This window comes from Rhincodon typus, chromosome 3 (genome assembly GCF_021869965.1).
Source record: "Rhincodon typus isolate 14 chromosome 3, sRhiTyp1.1, whole genome shotgun sequence".
Lineage (NCBI taxonomy): Eukaryota > Metazoa > Chordata > Chondrichthyes > Orectolobiformes > Rhincodontidae > Rhincodon > Rhincodon typus.
Window position 1 is genome coordinate 55,138,952 of NC_063334.1, and position 21,490 is coordinate 55,160,441.

At 44.9% G+C, this 21,490-nt stretch overlaps 1 protein-coding gene across 1 annotated transcript in view; it reads right to left on the reverse strand.

Annotated features, from left to right (window-relative positions):
* Nucleotides 1-21,490, reverse strand: part of ntrk2a (neurotrophic tyrosine kinase, receptor, type 2a) — a 227,657-nt gene that overhangs the window by 64,880 nt on the left and 141,287 nt on the right. The window lies entirely within an intron of this gene.

Here is a 21,490-nt window from a genome sequence, read left to right on the forward strand (position 1 = left end):
CGGGTCTAGGCCCGAAACGTCAGCCTTTTTGCTCCTATGATGCTGCTTGGCCAGCTGTGTTCATCCAGCTCTGCACCTTGTTGTCTCGGATTCTCCAGCATCTGCAGTTCCTACTATCTCTGATCAACTATTCTGATCCCATTTTCCAGCACTTGGCCTATAGCCTTATATGCTTTGGCATTGTAAGTGTACATTTAAATGCTTCTTAAGTATTATGCAGGTTTCTGTCTCTATCACCGTTAAAGGCAGTGAGTTCCAGATACCCACCACCTTCTGGGTGAAAAAAAATTCCTTACATCCCCTGCCCTTGACTTTAAATCTATGCCCCCTGCACTGATTGCTTCACTAGGGAAAATGTTTCTTCCTGTCTACGACTCTTATAAATTTATACATCTCATTCACGTCCACCCTTCAATCTCCTCTGCTCCATTGAAATCAACCGCAGTCTATCCAATTTTTCTTCACAACTGAAACTTTACAGCCCAGGCTAGGTTCTGTTAAGTTTACTCTTCACTCTCTCCAGTGCAATCATATTCCTACTATAACTTGGGTTTCAAAACTGCACACAATACTCTAACTGTGACCTGACCAACTTTTTATATAGTTCCAGCATAACATCCCTACTCTTAAACTTTACACTTCAGCTAATAAAATCTCATATGTCACCTTAATCATTTTAATTACCAGTTCTACCAAATGAAAGGACCAGTGGGCATGTACACCAAGGTCTCTCTGATTCTGGTACTTCCGAGGGTCTTGCTGTTCACCATATATTCCCTTGCCTGTTTGTCTTGCCCGAGTGTTAACTAACCTTGCATTTATCCGGATTGAATTACATTTGTCACTGATCAGCCCATCTGACCATCAAGTCTATATCCTTCTGTAATCTAAGGTTAGTTTCACTATTTACCACTGTAACAATTTTTGTATCATCTGAGAAGTTACTGATCAACCCTCCTATATTCAAGTCTAAATTATTTATAAATACCACAAACAGCAAGAGCACCCATATAGATTCTTATGGGTCCCTACTGTCACTAAAACACCCATTGAACATCACCCTCTGCCACTCAGCTAATTCTGGATCCAATTAGCCAAATTTTCTTAAATCCAATTGGCACTCTCCTTTGCTAATAATCATCCTCGCGGGACTTAACAAAAGCTTTGCTGAAGCCCAAGTACACTACATCGAATGCATTGCCCTCAACTGAACACCTGGTCACCTCTTTGAAAAGTTCAATCAAGTTGATCAGACCTGATCCCTTTTTTAAAAAACCATATTGACTATTCTTGATTAATCCCTGCCTCTCCAAATGCAGATTAATTCTGTCCTTCAGAATTGTTTCTCATAGTTTCTCCACCACTGAGGTTAGACTGACTGGCCTGTAGTTTCATGGTTTTTACCTTGCTTCCTTCTGAATAATGGTACCACACTGGCTGTCCTTCAGTCCTCTGACACCTCTCCCGTGGCCAGGGAGGAGTAATTGAAGTAAAGATCTTTTGGCACTGTTTATATTTGGAAATAATAAAAATAATCTCTAATCACAGTCCTTTTATTAGATCTTCCTGTTGACCTGAACAATTCAAAGTGACATTGGATGCATACTAATTCAAGTTGAATAATCTGAGCAACACAGATAACATTTTACATTTGGGAAAGAGTGCATATTTGCTTATTTGTGATTAATTCAGCAAATTCTGTTTGAGAATAAAATACAAATACGAATAAATACAATTGTATTTACAATGTAGTGGGAACACTGAAAATAGCCAAAAATTGAAAATAATTCCTTTTAAATATCTCCAAGTGTAACATTGACTGCCATTTTGAGGAAGAGAGTTCCAAACGTCCACCACTCTTTCCATATTGACGTGTTTTCTAACTTCTCTCCTGAATGGCCTTGCCCTAATTCTGAGACAATGTCCCCTGGTTTTAGAATCGTCAACCAGTGGAAATTGTTTATCTTTATCTACTTTGTCTTTCCCTGTTAATATCCTGAAGACCTTGATTAGATCACCCCTTAACCTATTACATTCTAGAAAATTAAGGTCTAATTTGCCTAATTCCTTTTTATAATTTAACCCCTGATGTCCAGATATCATGCTTGTAAACCTGCATGAAACTCCCTCCAGGACCATAACATCCTTCCTAAAGTGTGGTGCCCAGATCTGCTCACAGTACTCGAAGTGGGATCTAATTGGGGTTTTGTATAACTGCAGCGTAATGACTGCATCCTTGTACTCCTACCCTTTAGATATGAATGCCAGTATTCCAATAGACTTCTTAGCTGTTTTCTGCACCTGTTCATGGCATTTTAAAGGGCTATGCACCTGAACCCCAAATACCATTGGACATCCTCATAGGCATTGACAATATTCCCACTCTTGGCCTTCAGTGAGGCAAAAGTACTCTTAACTATAACATCTCTCATTGCCTTTTATGTCCCTATCAAGTTTCCTTTCATAACCCTTTAAACTGCTCTTGTAAGCCACATTGTGGCACTGTATTAGTCTTTGGATTTGTTCCATTCATGGGATCTATACTGTTCTTTGCATTTTTATAAGCCCTTTCTTTCAATTTTATGCTGTTCCTTACCTCCTTAGATGTCCTTGGCTTTTTTTGAGATGGAGATTTTCCTTCTTATAGGTACTGGACACTGACCTGAGGAACTCTGGCAAAATGGTTCTAACATTACAATTATCGGCCTTCATGATGCAAAGGAAGCTAGCTGTATATAAAGTCTTAGCCCAGCTATTGGCCGATTTTCCCTTTTAACCATGTGCATCACTACCATCTCCACACTAACAATGACCCCAGTTTCACTCAGGTTGCTCTTCACTTGGCTAAATGATGCCCCGAATTCTAATGGTGGAAGGGCTACACTTCAGCTCTGCTTTGGTATTCAGCACCGTTGCCCATACTGATTCAAGATTGTGAACAACTTTTCTCTTGCAGAAAGCAGATTAAAGGCTCAAAAGGGAATGGAAACATTGCAACTGATGGCTCACATCTGCCCTGTGTCAAGAATATCTGCTTTAATACTTATAAGCAGCATTTGTTGAAGAGCAGCAACCTTCTGCCATGCTGCACTTTCCTATGAATAGCCATACTACAGACATTTAGGATAAAAAGGTTTTAATTCAATGTTGCAATAAACCTAGTGGAAGTTACCCTCTTACTAAATTTTTCAATCACAGTGGTGGTTTGGGGAGGTGTTATAAGCCATTAAGTAAATAAATGTATTGGGCAGAATCTTCCAGGCCTGACTGCAGTGTTTAGAAGGGTGAAAGGGAGAAATCAATTGGGCAAGAGGCTGAAATTCAGTTTGCTAACACCACGTTAAAGTTTGGCCTTTTAGGGGGTCCGGTTTCCCAATCTTGATTCCGGCAACATCTCTCACATTCATTAGCAGAAATAAATATATTTATGGAAATATATTTATGGTCACAATCTTGTTACTGCAAAGCAGAAAAAATGTGTTCACAGATCCAACCGTTTCAGGTTTGTACCTGATGGGGTATACACTTTTTTAGCAAGGCTTCAGAAAGCAGGTGACAATAGTGAGACAGAGCGCATCTGTTCCTCAGGGTCCCTTCCTGAAGTGAGTTGAGTCTTTGGCAAACTGGGGTGGAAGGGCAGAGGATGAAGTGAGAGGAAATTTCAGAACTTTTGAGTAAGAAGTTTCTGATGACTAGAGAACCAGGAAGGGGAATTAGAGCAAGCATGCAATTGCTGAATACTTAACCAGACTGACAGGTAACATGCTTAAGCTTCTTGGTGAAGACAATACAGCAGCCATGATTTGAAGTTCCAGACTGGTAGGTTAGCATTGAAGAGCTGGGACAATATTAAGCACAGACCAAAGCCACTGATCATGGCTAGAAAGCTACAAAATGGAAGTAGAATGGGCCAACAGTTGCGGAAAACTTAGGTGGATAATCTAGGCAACACCCTAAGTTCAAGCCCATGAAGAGAGAAAGATCTTCTGGGACAGAGGGTAAAAATGATGTTATGCGGTCTTGGGAAGTTAGCCATAGGAATTTCTCCAAGTGAAGCTTAGAAACATAAAACTAGGAGCTGGGTAGGCCAATCAGCCTTTCAAATCTGCTCCACCATTCGATATGATCATGGCTGATCATCCCACTTTCTCACCATACCCTTTAGCACTGAGAAATATGCCTAACTCCTTCCTAAAAAATTCAATATTTTGGCCTCAACCACTTTCTGTGGCAGAGAATTCCAGCTCTCTCGCTTTCTCTGAGTAATCACAGCTCTAAATGGCCTACCTCATATCCTTAGACTCTGACCCTTGGTTCTGGGCTCCTTGGTCATCAGCAATATCCTTGCTGCATTTACTTTGTTTAGTCCCGTTTCAGAATTTTATTGGTTTGAGATTTCCTTCACAAACCCAAACCCATTTCCAATTAATTCTTTTCTAAACTCAGTGAATATAGTCCTAACTGATCCAGTCTGACTTCATGTGTCAGTCCTTCCGTCCCAGAAATCAACCGGGTAAATATTTGTTACACTCCTTCCATAGCATCCTTTACAGATGAGGAGACCAAATCTGTACACAATGCTCCCAGTGTGGTCTCACCAAGGTATCCCCAAGACATCCTCACGCCGATGATGTGACTTCTGCCGCTGACGCTGATGATGTCACTTCCGCTCCTGAGACAATCTCCACCCCCACTCCCAGCTCCAGCTCTGCAACCAGCTCTACACCCAGTCCCAGCCCCAAGCCCTGCCGGGTCTTCACCATCCACCCCCCAGACCTCCTCCTCACTGAGGATGAACCGTCAGTCCTCAGCCCACACAAGAATTTCGTTCACGTCTGGATGTTGAACTCTTCTTCCGCCACCTCCTCACCTATTTCTTTGATTGGGAATCTAATCAACCCTCTGCCGACCCCTTCTCCCACCTCTAACAAACCCTATCCTCCTGGATACCACCCCACAGCTTCCTACCCTCCCTCGACCTCTTCATTTCCAACTGCTGTTGCGACATCGATTTCCTCAACCTCTCCACCCCTCTCACTCACTCCAACCTCTCTCCCACAGAACATGCAGCCCTTTGTTCCCTTCGCTTCAACCTCAACCTCACCATCAAACCCACGGGCAAGGGGTGGGGGGGGCAGTAGTGGTTTGGCACACTGATCTTTACATCGTCGAGGTCAGGCGCCAACTCTCTGACACCTCCTCCTACCGCCCCCTCAATTATGACCCCACCCCGACCACCAAACCATCATCTCGCAGACCATTCATAACCTCATCACCTCAGGTGACCTCCCACCCACTGCCTCCAACCTCATCGTTTCCCAACCCAGCACCATCCGTTTCTGTCTCCTTGCCAAAATCCACAAATCCGACTGCCCCGGCTGACCCATTGTCTCTGCCTGCTCCTGCCCCACTGAACTTACCTCCGCTTTCCTTGACTCTGTTTTCTCCCCCCTGGTCCAGGAACTCCCCACCTACTTCTGGGACACCACCCACACCATCCACCTCCTCAAAGACTTCCAATTCCCTGGCCCCCAACGCCTCATCTTCACTATGAACATTCAATCCCTGTACACTTGTATCCCCCCACGTGGAAGGCCTAAAAGCCTTCCGCTTCTTCCTCTCCCACAGGCCCAACCAGTCCCCCTCCACTGACACCCTCATCCGCTTAACCAAACTCGTCCTTACCCTGAACAACTTCTCCTTCAACTCCTCCCACTTCCAACAAACTCAGGGGGTGGCCATGGGCACCTGCATGGGCCAAGCTATGCCTGTCTCTTCGTAGGATACGTGGAACAGTCCCTTTTCCGCAGCTACACTGGCACTAACCCCCAGTACATTGATGACTGTATCGGTGCTGCCTTGTGCTCCCATGAGGAGCTTGAACAGTTCATCAACTTTACTAATGCCTTCCACCCCAACCTCAAATTCACCTGGACCATCTCTGATACCTCCCTGCCCTTCCTGAACTTCTCAGTCTCCATCTCTGGTAACCGTCTCAACACTGACACCTATTTCAAGCCCATTGACTCCCACAGCTACCTGGACTACACCTCCTCTCACCCACCTTCCTGCAAGAATGTGATCCCTTATTCCCAACTCCTCCGCCTCCACCACATCTGCTCCTAAGATGGGGTGTTCCACTCCTGGACATCCCAGATGTCCTCCTATTTCAAGGATCACAACATCCCCCCTCTGGTGATCAAAAATGCCCTCAACGTCATCTCTTGCACTTCTGCCCTGAAACCTCCTCCCCCCAAAACAATAAAGACAGAATCCCCCCGTCCTCACATAACACCCCACCAACCTCTGCATCCAGCATACCATTCTTCACCACTTCCACCACCTACAATCTGACCCCATGACCAAAAAGATATTTCCCTCCCCACCACTATCTGCCTTTCATAAGGACTGCTCACTCTGCAACTCCCTTGTCCATTCTACACTCCCCACTAACCCCACCATGCCCGGCACCTTTCCCTGCAACCACAGGAGGTGCTACACCTGCCCCTACCCCCTCACCTCTATCCAAGACCCAAAGCTAATCTTTCATATACAACAGGGGTTCACCTGTACATCCTTCAACTTGGTATACTGTATCTGTTGCTCCCGATGTGGCCTCCTCTACATCGGTGAGACCAAGCATAGACATGGGGATTGTTTCGTGGAGCATCTGTGCTCTGCATGTGACAAACGACAACACCTTCTGGTCACCAACCATTTTAACTCCTCCTCCCACTCCCTGGGTGACATGTCCACAAAGACACCACACACGAACTGGAGGAGCAACACCTCGTATTCCACATCAGGAATCTATAGCCCAATGGCCTAAACATAGAATTCATCAGTTTTAAAATCTCCCCACCCCCCAACCTCATCCCACATCCAAACATTCCTCTCATCCCCGCCTCCTTGACCTGACACAACCTGTTCATCTTCTTCCCCACCTATCCGCCCCACCCATCCCACTGACCAATTCCCACTACTCCCTACCTGCACTCACCTATCACCGTCTCACCCAGCTTTCCCCAGCTCCACTTAGCCTCTCTATTTATTTCCCAGCTCCCTTCCCCTTCCCCATTTCTGAAGAAGGATCCCAACCCAAAATGTCAACTTTCCTGTTCCTCTGATGCTGCCTGGTCTGCTGTGTTCCTCCAACTCCACACTGTGTTGTCTCTGACTCCAGCATCTGCAGTCTTGCTATCTCCTACTTCTGTTCATCTCTGCACGGGTTCCTCAGGGTTGTGTCCTAAGCCTAACCATCTTCAGCTGCTTCATCAATCACCTTCCCTCCATAAGGTTAGAAGTGCAGACGTTTGCTGATGAAAATCTGGACATTATCCAGGCTTGGGTTGGCAAGTGGCAAGAAACATTCATGCCATATAAATGCCAGGCAATGACCATCTCCAATAAGAGACAATCTAACCACTGCCCCTTGACATTCAATGGTGCTACCATCACTATCCTTGGTGTTACTTTTAACCAGTAACTCAACTGGACTCATCACACAAAGACAGTAGCTACAAGAGCAGGTCAGAGGCGAGGAACACTGTGGTGAGTAACTCACTACCTAAGCCCCCAAAGCCTGTCCATCAAGGCACATGTCAGGACAAAATACTCTCCACTTGCCTGGATAGGTGCAGCCCCAACAACATTCAAGCTTTACAGTATCCAGGACAAAATAGCCTGCTTGATTGGCACCACATTCACAAGTATCTACTCCCGCCACCACTAATACTTAGGAGCAGCAGTATTCACTATCTACAGGTGCTCTGCAGAAATTCACCAAAGAGCCTTACACAGCACCTTCCAAACCCATGATCATTTCTATCTAGAAGGCAAGGGCAGCAGATATATGGTAACACCACCATCTGCAAGTTCACCTCCAAGCTACTCACCATCCTGACTTGGAAACATATTGCCAATCTTTCACTGTTGCTGGGTCAAAATTCTGGAATTCCATCCCTAAGGGCATTGTGGGTCTACCCACAGCACATGGATTGCAGCAGCTCAAGAAGGCAGCTTACCACCACCTTCTCAAGGGCAGCTAGAGATGGGAAATAAATGCTGGCCAAGCAGTGATGCCCATGTCTCAGAGGGAATTTAAAAAAACACTCAAATCCTCTCACTTTGAACGCCGATATGCCTTCATCACCCATTGCACCTGCATGCTTACTGTCAGTGACTGGTGTACAAGGACTTCCAGATCTCATTGTATCTTCCATTTTCCCAATCTATCACATTTCAGTTTTTGCTACCAAAGTGGATAACCTCACATTTATCCACTTCATCTACTATACATTTGCCCACTCACTGAAATCACACTGAAGCATCTCTGCATCCTCCTCCCAGTTCACCCTTCCACCCATTTGGGAATCATAAACTCATCATCCAGTTGGTTAAAGATAATGAGTTAAGATCTATGACAACACATTGATAGACCACCAACTTGAGCAAACATCCATTGTAAATATCTCATCCCTCTAAGTTAAGCTTTCACATTAACGTCTATAAAGATACTTTGTCAGCGGGATGAATAATCCCACCTTTATAATCTCTGTACATTGCATGTGTTTAAATTGCCTATGAAACACACTATTATGCTACTTAATGAGACTTATGGTCCTTCAGAACGGGTCTTAGAAGGCCTTTCTGTGTTTTTAGGATTGCTATCTAAGGAATGTAAATGGTCTAGGGAAATCAGCCTGCCCAACGATCAGCCATAATGGCTCATAGCAGGAAAGCTGTCTGGGGCAGGGAGGACTTTGGTATCTGCACCATTAAAGCTTCTGAATGAATGTTGCTTTTGTTTCATCATCAGAGTTAGAGCAACTGATAAAATCTGAAGCTTTATATGATGTGCGTCACTGAGATTTGTGTGAGAGTGAAGATAGCTTTTGCGATTTTCTGGCCTTATTCCAAACAATTCTTTTCAGAAAACTGCTCAGATTTCTAAAAGTTTTCCCTGTTATAATGAAGGATCAGAGACCTGATGGTGGCTGATCCAAGAGTTTGTTTGAAATCTGTTTGAATTTCACTGTAAACTTTGGCACATGTGAGAGAGCCAGGCTGTAGTGCAACATTGTGAGTCACTTAATTATATCTATCATTCAGTGCATGTGATATCTGATGGATTGAAAACAAAAAATTGCTGGAAATCACAGCGGATCAGGTAGCATCCATAAGCAGACAGCAAGCTAACGTTTTGAGTCTAGATGACTATTCATCATAGCTCTGAAGAAGAGTCATGTAGACTCAGAACATTAGCTTGGTCTCTTGCCATGAATGCTGCCTGACCTGCTGTGATTTCCAGCATTTTTTTGCTTTCAGTACAGATTCCAGCATCTGCAGTAATTTGCTTCTTTCCTGTTTGCAGTCTTGTGCTGTGGCAACCTCACAATTCTAACTCTGACTCATAGGGGCATGAAGCATTGAGTAGATGGTCGTGCATACTCTGGCAGAGCACAGGAGATAATTCATCCTTTTGCATCATTGGAGTCAGATCCTCTTTTGCCAACCCTGGGCAATGATCTTGGTTGTTTCATTGGTGCCAGTGGGCTTTGCCAGTCAGATTGGCATTCTGTTACCATCGATCCAAAAATGATATACCTATTCTCCAAGATGGTCCATGGTGGCATGGTCGCTCAGTGGCTAGCACTGCTGCCTCACAGCGCCAGGGACTTGGGTTCGATTCCAACCTTGGGCGACTGATGTGTGGGGTTTGCACATTCTCCCCGTGTCTGCGTGGGTTTCTTCCGGGTGCTCCAGTTTCCCCCCACAGTCCAAAGATGTGCAGGCTAGGTGGATCGGCCATGCTAAATTGCCTGTAGTGTTCAGGGATGTGGGGTTTAGGTGGGCTCTAGGGGAATGGGTCAGTGTGGACTTGTTGGGCCGAAGGGCCTGTTTCCATACTGTAGGGATTCTATGAAGATGAGAACGTCTAGTGAGGTATTGCTGAATTGTGGGGCGACTTTCTGTATTACACATCTTCAGGGTTAGGTGGGCCAGCCAACAGAGGCTAAGCAATTGGCTTTGCTTTGAGACAGAAATGCCATCTGGATGCTCTTTAAATCTGGAAATTAAGGCCAAAACATCCCGGCAGGCTGAGAACTTCTTGTCTGCCTATCCTATAAGGTTCAATTTTTTGACTTGTGCATGCATAAATTTTGTTTTTAAGAATGTAAGCATATGAGAAAATCCAATCCATCCTGCTTTTAGGCCTTTGTGTACACTTGTTCTGCAAAATGGAAGATTCTGCCAACTGGCACGATAGCTGTAGAAATAGACTATCAACTTTTGATTATCGTTTGATTTTAATTTCTGGGACATTCCTTGAATGTTTAAAAAAGTAAAATCATGGAAAAGCACTGGCTGAGGGAACAGCAATGATCACCTGACCACAAATTAAGCCAATTCATGAAATAGTGATCAGTAAATTACCTATTTTGGTTTGAAGTTAAATATCATCAAAATAACAAACCCATCTTTCTGGAAGTTAAACATTGAGATGAAAGTCGCCTGCATATTATCTAGCTTGAGGAGAAAAGACAAAGCGGACATGGGAATAAACAAAGGGACTATATTTCGGATAACAGCTTTTGGGCAGAGAGTGAGAAAGAGGATTTTCTAACAGCAGAACTAAAAAGTTTGCTCACTGTCTCCCTGGGCTGGCTAAGCAGTATTTATATCCAGATGTTTGGAGGGTTTCTCTCTGTTGGGCATAATGAGTTTTCTTGCAATTTCATCCCGAACCCACCTCATTAAGTAACTAGCAATCCCATCCCTATGACATTCCTCTGATCCGATGATAGCCCAACTGTATCACTCTGTCTCCAGAACAACTTGCCAGTGCTTAGATATCTGAGCACTGGAGCAGTGTTCCTGTCAACCACACCATCTTTAAAATGCCATTGCACACCCAGACAAGCACTGTCAGTCTGGAGCTGCCCTGCATGCTTTGTGATATTTGCGGTGGATATGACGGAGAAAAGGAATTTAATGTCCTGCTTTCTGATTAGGTACCTGTTGGTCTTTAAGTATGGAGCGGTACAGAGGAGGGTGTCCTCATCCACAGGATGCCTGAAGAGGTCAAGACACCATACCATGCCAGTTTGGTCTGCGGTTGCTACCCGGGTGGGTGCAGTCTCAGTTGTCTGTAGGAATGCCCAACAGTATAAGAAGAAGTTTAATGGCCTTCTCAGATCTGTGAGACTAAGGGCTACCATCTGCTCTGTGTTACTTCATGCTGATTTTATGTCTGCTTCTGCACCACCTCCCACCAAGGTCTTTGCTCTGCCACTCTCTCAATTTGCTGCAACATTTTCCCTCTCCAAATCTCACCCACCCCAACCCTTCACACCACTAAACCTGCATGAAGGGGGTTCAGTTCGCTGGACAGCTGATTTGCAATACAAAGTGACACCAACAGCGAAAGTTCAATTCCTGTACAGACTGAGGTCAGCACGAAGGTTCCACCTTCTCAACCTTGTTCCTTGCCTGATGTATGGGACCCTCTAGTTAAACTCTCCACCAGTCATCTTTCTAATGAAAGACTCATCATAGAGTTATAAAGTTATACAGCATGGAGACAGACCTTTTGCTTCAACTTGTCCATGCCGACCAGATATCCTAAAGCATTTGGCCCATATCCCTCTAAACCCTTCGTATTCATATACCCATCCACATGCCTTTTAAATGTTGTAATTATACCAGACTCCACCACTTTGTCTGGCAGCTCATTCCATACACGCATGACTCTCTGGGTGAAAACGTTGCCCCTTAGGTCCCTTTTAAATCTTTTCCCTCTCACCTTAAACCTGTGGCCTCTGGTTTTGGACTCCGCTACCCTAGGGAAAAGACTTTGGCTATTCCCTCCCTAAATTCCTCTGGCCCTCTTTCATCCTCCTTTGAAAAGCTACCATTTTGACAACGCCTTTCCCTAATTGGTTCAGTGCCTTGGGACATTTTGTTATGTTAAAGACCCTGTAGAAATGTAAATTTTTGTTGAGCAGGGTTGCTACTCTGGGCTCCAGAAGTAATGCTGTCTCCCCAAACTCAAGTTGCCTCTCTGCCACCACCTCTCAATCCCTGAACCTGGGCTAGACTTTCTGTGGGGCACCCAGTATTGCACTAAATATGGTGTGCTGCATCAGGACACTTGTTTGTGGTGGGCGACTTGCTAACCACTGAGCCACCATGTCACAACCTGCTTGATTGGCACCACATCCACAAACATTTACTCCGGACCACCATAGATATTCAGTTCCAGCACTGCTGCCTCACAACGCCAGGGACCCAGCTTCGATTCCACCCTCGCACTGTCTGTGCGGAGTTTGCACATTCTCCCTGTGTCTGCGTGGGCTTCCTCTTGGTGCTCTGGTTTTCTCCCACAGCCCAAAGATGTGCAGGTTAGGTTGACTGGCCATGCTAAATTGCCCATAGTGTCCACATATGTGTAGGTTAGGTGCATTAGCTATGGGAAATGCAAGGTTGGGGGCGGGTGCTGATTCTGGGTGGGATGCTTTTCGTAGCATCTGTGTAGACTCAATGGGCCGAATGGCCTGTTTCCACACTGTAGAGATTCTCTATGATTCTCTATGATTCACCCTATCCATGCCTCTCATGATTTTATAAAGCTCTACAAGGTCACCCCTCAGTCTCCGATGCTCCAGAGAAAATAGACCCAGCCTATTCAGCCTCTCCCTATAGCTCAAACCCTCCAACCCTGGCAACATCCTTGTAAATCTTTATTGAACTCTTTCAAGTTTCACAACATCATTCCTACAGCAGGGAGACCAGAATTGCATGCAGTATTCCAAAAGCAGTCTAACCAATGTCCTGTACAGCATCAACATGACCTCCCAACTCCTACACTCAATACATTGACCATTAAAGGCAAGCATACTAAATGCCTTCTTCACTATCCTGTCTACCTGTGATTCTACTTTCAAGGAACTATGAACTTGCACTCCAAGGTATCTTTGCTTAGCAATGTTCCCCAGGACCTTACCATTAAGTGTACAAGTCCTGCCCTGATTTGCCTTTCCAAAATGCAGCACCTCACATTTATGTAAAACTCCATCTGCTACTCCTCGGCCCACTGGCCCATCGGCCCATCTGATCAAGATCCCGTTGTATTCTGAGGTAACCTTCTTTGCTGTCCACTAAACCACCAATTCTGGAGTAATCTGAAAACTTATTAACCATACCTCCAGCGTTCACATCCAAATCATTTGTATAAAAGACAAAAGGAGTGAACCCAGCACCGATCCTTGTGGCACACCGCTAGTCACAGGCCTCCAGTCTGAAAACAACCCTCCACCACCACTCTCTGTCTCCTATCTTCCAGTCAGTTCTGTATCCAAATGGCTAGTTCTCCTTGTATTCCACCTGATCTGACCTTGCTAACCAGTCCACCATGAGGAACCTTGTTGAATGCCTTACTGAAGTCCATATTGATCATGTTCACTGCTCTGCCTTCATTAATCCTCTTTGTTACTTGTTCAAAAATCTCAAGTAAGTGAGACATTATTCCCATGCACAAAGCCACGTTGATTATCCGGAATGGTTCCTTGCATTTCCAAATACATGCAAATCCTATCCCTCAGGATCTCCTCCAACCACTTGCCCACCACTGATTGTCAGGCTCACCAGTGTATAGTTCCCTGGCTTTTCCTTACCACCTTTCTTAAAAAGTGGCATCAGGTTAGCCAACCTCCAGTCTTCCAGCATCTCAACTTTGGCTATCAGTGATACAAATATCTCAACAAGGGGCTACATACGTAGGCAGCCTTGCTGATCTTTAAGGGATCCTATTTTCTCCCCAGTTACCATTTTGCCCTTGATGTATTTTTAAAATCCCTTTGGATTCTCATTAACCCTATTTGTCAAAGCTATCACATGTCTCGTTTTTGCCCTCCTGATTTCACTCTTAAATATACTTCTACTGCCTTTACACTCTTCTAGGGATTCACTTAGTCCCTGCTGTCTATAATTGACATATGCTTCCTTCTTTTTCTTGACCATAATCTCCAGTCATCCAGCATTCCCTGTATCTACCAACCTTACCCTTCACCCTAACAGGAACTGTCTCTGGACTTTCATTATATCATTTTTGAAAGCCTCCCACTTGCCAGATGTCCCTTTACATATGAATATCTGGCCCCAATCAACTTTTGAAAGTTCTTGCCTAATACCGTCAAAATTGGCCTTACTCCAATTTAGAACATTAACTTTTAGATCTGGTCTATCCTTTTCCAACACTATTTTTTACCTAATAGAATTATGGTCACTGGCCCCAAAGTGCTCCCCCACTGACACCTCAGTCACCTGCCCTATCTTATTTCCCAAGAGTAGGTCAGTAGCTCCTTCTCTAGTAGATACATCCAGATACTGAGTCAGAAAATTTTATTGTACACACTTAACAAATTCCTCTCTATCTAACACTTTAACACGATGGCAGACCCAGTCTATGTTTGGAAAGTTAATATCCCCTACAATTAGAATCCTATTATTCTTATGGATAACTGAGATTTCCTTACAAATTTGCTCCTCAATTTCCTGCTGACTATGGGGGGTGGGGGGTAGTGTATAGTACAATCCCAATAAGGTGATCATCTCTTTCTTATTTCTCAGTTCCACCCAAATATCTTCCCTGGTAGTAATCCCAGGAATATCATTCCTAAGTACAGCTGTAATGTTATCCCTAATCAAAATCGCCATTCCCCCTCCGTTCTTGGCCCTCTTTCTATCCTTCCTGTAGCACCTATACCCTGGAACATTAAGCTGAAAGTCGTGTCTGTCCCTGAGCACATTTCTGTAATCACTATGATATTCCAGTCCCAAATTCCCAACTATGCCCGGAGTTTATCTGAGTTACCTGTTAGGCCTCTTGCATTGAAATAAATACAGTTGAATTTATCTGTCCTACCTCATTCTCTGCTTTGTTCCTCCCTGCCTTGACTGTTTGACTTGCTCCTTTTCCCAACTGTACCACTCTCTGACCGCTCTCCTTTCTCAATACCTCCCTGGGTCGCCTCAGCTTCCTAGTTTAAATCTTCCTGAGCAGCTCGAGCAAATCACCCCACCAGCATATTAGTTGCCTTCAAATTCAGGTGCAATTTGTCCTTCTTATACAGGTCACTTCTACCCGAGAAAAGATTCCAATGATTCAAAATCGTGAATCCTTCTCCCTTACACCAGTTCCTCAGCCATGCATTCATCTGCTCTAAGCTCCTATTCCTAATCTCACTAGTTTATGGCACCAGGAATAATCCAGATATTACTGATGTTGAGGACCTACTTTTTAAATTCCTGCTTAATTTCCTATATTCTCTCCTCAGAACCTTGTCCTTTTTTCTTCCCATGTTGTTAGTTTCAATGTGTACAACAACCTGCTGCTGGTCCCTCTCCCCTTTGAATATTCTGTACCCTCTCTGAGATATCCTTGATACCGGCACCAGGGAGGAAACACACCATTCTGATGGATCATTGTCGGCCGCAGAAGTATCTGTCTGTGCCTCTAACTAGAGAGTGTCCTATCACAATTGATTGTTTGGAACCCCACATATTTCTTGTTACATTAGAGCCAGTCTTGGTACCAGAAACCTGGCTGTCAGTGCTACATTCTCCTGAGAGTCCATCAAACCCTACATTTTCCAATAAAGCATACTTGTTTGAGATGGGGATAGCCACAGGAGAATCCTGCACTACCTTGCCTCCCTCTCCTACCTTTCCTGGAGGTAACCCATCTACCTGACTGCATCTGCGGTTTTTCTGCCTTCCTGAAACTGCCATCCATCACACCACCGGCTCCTGTAAATTCCTCATAGTTTCTAACTGCTGCTCCAACTGATCCATGCGATCCGATAGGATTTGGAACCAAACACACTTCCTGCAGACATAATCATTAGTAACATGGAAACTCTCCCTAATTTCCCATATCCAACAGGAAGAGCACATTATGACTACTAGATGACCAGGGGCATCTGCCGACTATTCTGATCTTGACTCTGGTGCTTAATCCGTGTAAATATGAGCAGTGTGCATCACATGAAATGTGACACGGCAAAGTATTGTCACATTGAAATAATACTGGCATTGCCTGGACCAGTCAGGAGGAGACCTGCAGTGATTGGTACAGTAGGTTCGAATGATTTGTGGTGGTCTGCTACATGTTGCACAATCTGACCAGCAGGAGGGGCTAAAACTTGCAATCAGTTAAGAACATAGAACATAGAACAGTACAGCACAGCACAGGCCCTTCGGCCCACGATGTTGTGCCGAACTTTTACCCTAAACCTAAGGTCTATCTAACCTCCACCCCAACCTGATACTATCATCCATTTGCCTATCTAATAGCCGCTTAAATGCCCCTAATGAGGCTGACTCCACTACCCTCGCCGGCAATGCATTCCACGCCCCTACCACTCTCTGAGTAAAGAACCGACCTCTGACGTCTCCCCGATATCTACCTCCACTCACTTTAAAACTATGCCCCCTCGTAACAGCTACCTCCACTGATCATTTTATACACCTCTACCAAGTCACTTCTCATCCTTCGTTGTTCTAAAGAGAAAAGCCCTAGCTCTCTCAACCTTTCCTTGTAAGACCATCCCTCCATTCCAGGCAACATCCTGATAAATCTCCTCTGCACCTTTTCCAACGTTTCCACATCTTTCCTGTAATGAGGCGACCAGAACTGGACACAATACTCCAGATGTGGCCGAACCAGGCTTTTGTATAGCTGGAGCATAACTTCACGGCTCTTGAACTCGATCCCTCTATTAATGAAAGCTAACACACCATACGCCTTCTTAACAACTCTATCCACCTGGGTGGCAGCTTTCAGGGAACTGTGGACATGAACCGCAAGATCCTCTGCTCCTCCACACTGCCAAGAATCTTTCCGTTAACCCTGTATTCTGCTTTCAAATTTGTCCTTCCAAAATGAATCACCTCACACTTTTCAGGGTTAAACTCCATCTGCCACTTCTCAGCCCAGCTCTGCATCCTATCACTGTCCCTTTGTAACCTAGAACAGCCCTCTGCGCTATTCACAACTCAACCCACCTTCGTATCGTCCGCGAACTTACTAATCCACCCTTCCACTCCTACATCCAAATCATTTACAAAAATCACAAATAGAAGAGGACCCAGAACTGATCCTGGTGGTACGCCACTTGTAACTGAGCACCATGTTGAATATTTTCCATCCATTACCACCCTTTGTCTTCTCAGGGTCAGCCAATTCTGAATCCAATCTGCCACATTTCCCCCTATCCCATGCCTCCTTACTTTCTGCATGAGCCTACCATGGGGAACCTTATCAAATGCCTTACTTAAATCCATGTATACCACATCCACTGCTCTACCTTCATCCACATGTTTGGTCACCTCTTCAAAGAATTCAATAAGGTTTGTGAGGCATTATCTACCCCTCACAAATCCATGCTGACTATCACGAATCAAACTGTGCCTATCCAAGTGATCATAAATCCTATCTCTCAGAGCCCTTTCCAATAATTTGCCCACCACTGAAGTAAGACTAACTGGCCTGTAATTTCCGGGGTTATCCCTATTCCCTTTTTTGAACAAGGGAATGACTTTTGCCACTCTCCAATCTTCCGGCACTATACCCGTGGACAGTGAGGACGAAAAGATCATCGCTAAAGGCCCTGTGATCTCTTCCTTCGCCTCCCATAGAATCCTTGGATAAATCCCATCAGGCCCGGGGGACTTATCTATCTTCAAGTTCCTCAAAATTCCTAGTACATCTTCCTTACTAACATTGACCTCCTCTAGCCTTCCAGCCTGTTTCACACTGTCCTCCCCTACAACTAGGTCCCTCTCAGTTGTGAATACCGAAGAAAAGTATTCATTAAGGACCTCTCCTATCTCTTTAGGCTCCGTGCACAAATTCCCTTTACAATCCTTGATCGGCCCTACCCTTTTTCTGGTCATTCTCTTTCTCCTCACATACATGTAAAAAGTCTTGGAGTTTTCCTTGATCCTATCTGCCAAGGATTTCTCATGCCCCCTTATAGCTCTCCTAAGCCGTTTCTTCAGCTCCTTCCTGGCTAACTTGTATCCCTCTAGAGCCTTTTCCAATCCTTGTTTCCTAAACCTTATATAAGCATCCTTCTTCCTCTTGACTAGTCATTCGACCTCTCTCGAGAACCAAGGCTCCCTCACTTGACCACGTCTTCCCTGCCTGCTAGGGACAAACATATCGATCACACGCAGTATGCATTCCTTAAACAATCTCCACATTTCTATAGTGCTCTTCCCTGACAGCATCTGTTCCCATGTTACGTTACCCAGTTCTTGTCTAACAGAATTATAATTACCCTTCCCCCAATTATAAACCTTACCCTGCTGTCTGTACCTATCCTTTTCCATGACTATCGTAAAAGTAACAGAGTTATGATCGCTACCGCCAAAATGCTCTCCTACCAACAGGTCTAACACTTGGCCCGGTTCATTGCCAAGCACCAAATCCAAAGTGGCCTCTCCTCGTGTTGGTCTATCTACATACTCTGTCAGGAATCCTTCCTGAACACACTGGACAAAATCCTCTCCATCTAAACTATTACAACTAAAATGTTTCCAATCAATATTTGGAAAGTTGAAGCCACCCATAACTACAACTCTGTGACTTCTGCACCTTTCCAGTATCTGCCTCCCAATCCGCTTCTCCACTTCTCTGCAACTATCAGGGGGTCTGTAAAAAACCCCCAACAAAGTGACTGCTCCTTTCTTGTTCCTGACCTCAACCCAAACTGACTCTGTAGTCATATCATTCTCGAACTTCCTTTCTGTAGCTACTATACTAGCCCTGACTAGCAATGCCACTCCCCCGCCTCTTTTACCACCCTCCCTATTTCTTTTAGACCATCTAAATCCCGGAACTTCCAACAACCATTCCTATCCCCGAGTTACCCAAGTTTCTGTCATGGCCACAACATCGTAGTTCCAAGTACTGACCCATGCTCTAAGTTCATCCGCCTTATTTCTCGTACTTCTAGCATTGAAGTATTCACACTTCAAACCATCCCTGTGTCCACAATTACGCTCCATCGACCGCATTTCTTTATTAACAACCTCACTCCCTGTTGTGTCTGTTGGAAGGCTGAATCCTCTGAATTCCAAATCCGGTTCTCCACCCCCTGCCAATCTAGTTTAAACCATCCCATACAGCTCGAGCAAACCTCCCTCCCAGGATATTTGTGCCCTTCCGGTTCAGGTGCAACCCATCCCTACTGTACAGATCCCGCCTTCCCCAGAACATGCTCCAATTATCCACATAATGGAAACCCTCCCTCGTACACCAGCCCTGTAGCCACGTGTTTAGCTGCACTCTCTCCCTATTTCTTACCTCGTTATCACGTGGCACTGGTAGTAATCCAGAGATAACTACCCTGTTTGTCCTGGACTTCAGCTTCCAATCTAACTCCCTGTACTCGTTTTTCACATTCTCTGTCCTTTTTCTACCTATGTCATTGGTACTGATGTGTACCATGACTGCTGGTTGCTCACCATCCCCTGAAGACACGATCCGAGATGTCACGGACCCTGGCACCCGGGAGGCAACATACCAGCTGTTCATTTTGTTTGTGTCCACAGAACCACCTGTCTGTGCCCCTTACTATTTAATCCCCCACTACAATTGCACTCCTATTCTCCCCCCTTCCCTTCTGTACCACAGGGCCAGGCTCAGTGCCGGAGACCTGCCCGCTATGGCCTTCCCCTGGTAGGTGCCCCCCCCACCAACAGTCTCCAAAACGGTATACTTATTATTGAGGGGAATGGCCACATGGGATCCCTGCACTGTCTGCCTATTCCCTTTCCCCCACCTGACAGTCACCCAGCTACCTTTTTCCTGTACCTTGGGTGTGACCACCTCCTTATAACTCGTCTCTATCACCCCCTCAGCCTCCCGAATGATCCAGAGTTCATTCAGCTCCAGCTCCAGTTCCCTAACGCAGTTTGTGAGGAGCTGGAGTTGGGTGCACTTCTCGCAGGTGAACTCAGAGGGGGCACCAGCAGTGACCCTTACCACATCCTGCAAGAGGAGAATGCAACTGCCCTAGCTTCCATTCCCTCTACTCTAGATTTCCAGAAGAATAAAAAAAATAGCCTTACCTTACTGAGCCTCCACACAGTCTTTTTTGGTTAGAGGAGGAGGATGGGTGGGAGACACTTACACGTATAGTGTTTCAGGTTTAGCCAACGCCCGAATATGTTAGTTCACTCCTGGCTCGCGTTCTCACCACTCCCGCCGCTGAAAGCAAGAAGGCCACTGCTGCACGAGGTAAGTTTTTATACAGAAAAGCTTACCTTCCCAGCTGCACCCTGGCTCGCGCTCTCAGTTAAAGGGAAGGAACTAAGGAGGCGGATTGGAAAAGGGAGTCCATAGGAAATTTAGGCAATCCTTTTCTGACTGATTCATTTAACTGCAAAACCAATAACCTTAAACTCACTTCCCCATTCGCCAATCTTACTTTCTATTTGTTACTTGACCTCTGTTGCTTTAGCCCTTTCAATCACAACACAAAAATAAAACTAACAGAAAAAAATAGTTCAAACCAAATTTATATATCAAACTATTTTGTATTTCACAGAAATAGCAACTAATGCCAACATCTGTGTATAGTAAATACACCCCACACTCCATGGTCCTGTTTTGTCTGGATTGCTCCCAGCACAGCCTTTTCAACCATTTACACTTCTTCTTAATGTGTTTTCTTTTCTCTCTCTCTCTCTGCCTCTCTCTCTGTCTCTCCATCATCCGCATAAATACTGCCATTTCTCAGCTATTTTCAACTCTGACAAAGGGTTACTGGACTTGAACGTTTTTAATTCTCTTTTTCTCTCTACACAGGCTGCCAGATGTGCTGAGTTTCTCCAACACTTTGTTTTTGACACTGGTATAGTCCACTTGTCACTATTTTCTGCAAGGCCTTGCCTAGCCTAGTGTTCAGTGCAATGCCAATCCTGTACCTACAGCATGACTGTGACTTCCAGTAGGTAAGACTACAGATTAATTTGAGTATTGGCCTTCTCTATTTCTACACCTAGGAGGCATGGCTCAGTAATCCTTGCAATCTGTTGGATGGCAGATTGCTGGATGTTACAGCAGTCCAGCAAATCCTTTTGAAATATTAGTAACTGCAGTCATGACAGCAGCAGGCTGAGTTTACAGGGTAGAAAATTGAGTTTGCATGAAAACATACAAAGGCTCCAGTGCAGCACTCAGATATACGGATGGATTGTTGTAATTCCAGCGCGTGTGTGCGTTTTTCAAGCGACAAAAATGGCTGCAAACATAAGTTAAGTGGGAATCTGAAGAGAGAAACCAGCAGAGATAGTAGGAATTGCAGATGCTGGAGAATCTGAGATAACAAGGTGTAGAGCTGGATGAACACAGCAGGCCAAGCAGCATCAGAGGAGCAGGAAGGCTGACGCTTCGGGCCTAGACCCTTCTTCAGAAATG